The sequence below is a fragment of the Halyomorpha halys genome, unplaced genomic scaffold (assembly GCF_000696795.3).
Source record: "Halyomorpha halys isolate HHAL.00 unplaced genomic scaffold, Hhal_1.1 Scaffold253.1, whole genome shotgun sequence".
NCBI classification, from domain to species: domain Eukaryota; kingdom Metazoa; phylum Arthropoda; class Insecta; order Hemiptera; family Pentatomidae; genus Halyomorpha; species Halyomorpha halys.
Genome location: NW_027111492.1, coordinates 200912 through 203222, shown reverse-complemented (window position 1 = coordinate 203222; position 2311 = coordinate 200912). Strand labels below are relative to the sequence as shown.

The following is a 2311-nucleotide window of genomic DNA, read 5'->3' as shown; positions in this document are numbered from 1 at the left end:
CTGTGTTATTAATATAAACTATTTTTATTTTACAGATCTATGGTTTGCTAAATAAAACAATGCTACAGAGTAAATAAGAACCTAAAAATTGCAAGTTCTACATTATAATTCAGTGGTAATGACAATAAATCAATTACACATACATAAATAATGACTTATATCACTATTTTAATGTAGTCATCATAATCTTATTTATTTACAAATTGAAAATTGAAAACAGACTGAAGGGTAAATTTGAGAATAAGTAATCACTGAATTTCAGTAGTGGATCCTGGAGGAAAAAATTGCCCTTTCTAATTAACCACTGAGACAAAAGAAAAATAAATAAATTAAAAAATAGAGCTGAGTTTAAAATATACTTACTGATACAAAAATTTGTAAATAACTGTGATATATGTTTTTAATAACATTTTTTAAATTAAAAACGTTTTTAATTCAATTAATATAATTTACATCCATGAAGTCCCAATACTCTATTCTTAACTTCACATGTCCAACGTTTCAGCCAACCTGTTGATAAGTAGTGATAGTGCTCGAAAAAATTGTAATTAAAAGTTTTTAAATTTAAATAAAATAAGTGACATAGTAGCTTAATTTTAATAATAACGTTAACACTAAAATCTACCTTCCATAGGTTTTGTGGAAGGCTTTACATAACTTGATTATTTAAACTCAGGAAACCTCAAATCTTATGTCTCCATCGAAAAAGACATAAAATTTTTCATGATCACAATACTCTCTCTTACTATATATCCCATATGAAATAGTGAAAGTAATTACTATGTGTTCCATATATAGGTGAGTGAAAGTAATTACTATATACTCCATATACAGAATGTAACAGGATAAAGAAGACAAACTCCAGATGATGATTCTACACTTCTATTACAACAAAAAAGTTTACTTGATTCATGTTTGATTCTCAACCATAAGGACAGAGTCTCAGTTTTTGTGTTGTTTTTTTTCTGAATAACATGACTTTTCTTAGTGAAAATAGCTGTATCTCCTAAGCTATTGGTCCTACAACAAAATTAAAACAACTGTTTGGAAGTTCATTAAATTTACTTAAAGATTACATGCTACATTTTTAATTTGGTTACAATGATCAACATTTAAATGCTAAATTTTGAATATTTTTATTTTTATCTTTTATGGAAATACATTTTCTAGCCTGAGTTGTGCAAATTGCACTAAAACTTATTATGCTTTCCAACAGTAAAATCACTTTTTCAATTAGCTTTCGATTTGTAATGTAATATAAAATAAGATTAATTATTTTATATATTCTTGTTTGAGAGTGGTTTAGTTTATTCTTAATTTAAAAACAAATTTGATCTTTTTTTTCTCTCAACCTTATTCTTTACAACTTTTGCAATGTTTCGACCCTCAGGCCATTCTCAAGGATACCTACATTCAACAGTTTTCAACAGTGTAAACAGAAGTTATAAAAGGACTAATTTCTTTATGTATTAAGTTGGTAAAAGTTGAAGGAAAAATTTTTTACATAAAGGAATGTAAAATAAATAATAAATTTCCTCCACACATACTGATTCCGGTTATAGAACTGGAAAACAGATTTAATAGTAACTTTATTCCAAAGAATAATAAGACAGAAATATTTAATAGAATAATAATAGATATTATTAATCTAGATTTAAAACAATGTTTTTGGTTAAAGAATGATATCATAAAAAGTTTTAAAAATAAAATGGACAATTTTAAATTAAGATATCCCCAATACAAAGAAAGGATTGAGGAGTTCTTTACAAAATGGAGAATAGATGTTTTAAATAAATATAAATTACAATTAAGAAAGAAAATAAACAAAATAATAAAAGTTAAAATTAATAAACCGTATAATAGGGAGTACTTAAAAAAAGATCTAAACAAAACATTTATCTCTAGCAATGATATTCCTGAATTCTTTTTAATTTATTTAATTTAAATTTATTCTAAATTTTCTGAAAATAATAGTAATAAAGAAATTATCAATAAATACAAAGAAATCAGTGTGTAGTTTGAAGGGAATAATGAAATTGTTATATAAAAATAAAAAAAACTTTTTGTAGGTTATCCTTGAGAATAGCCTGAGGGTTGAAACGTTGGAAAAGTTGTAAAGAATAAAGTTGGGAGAAAAAAAGGATCAAATTTGTTTTAAAATAAAATAAGATGTAAAAAAAAAAATTGAATAAAGAAAGGAAGGGGAGTATGTGCTGTGATGAAAAATGGATGCCATCTACAATTAAAGTTTAGAAAATTTAAGTGCAATTTTGTAATAATAAAATTTATTTAAAAAGTATACCTCAAAGCT

The 2311-nt window shown here is 24.7% G+C and overlaps 1 long non-coding RNA gene across 2 annotated transcripts in view; it reads right to left on the bottom strand.

Annotated features, from left to right (window-relative positions):
- Window positions 1-19: 19 nt before the first annotated feature.
- Window positions 20-2311, bottom strand: part of LOC136796275 (uncharacterized) — a 4426-nt gene continuing 2134 nt past the window's right edge. For both annotated transcript variants that reach the window (XR_010843975.1, XR_010843974.1), the window contains exon 3: window positions 20-532. This is a non-coding gene — a long non-coding RNA (uncharacterized lncRNA). The remainder of the gene's footprint in view (window positions 533-2311) is intronic.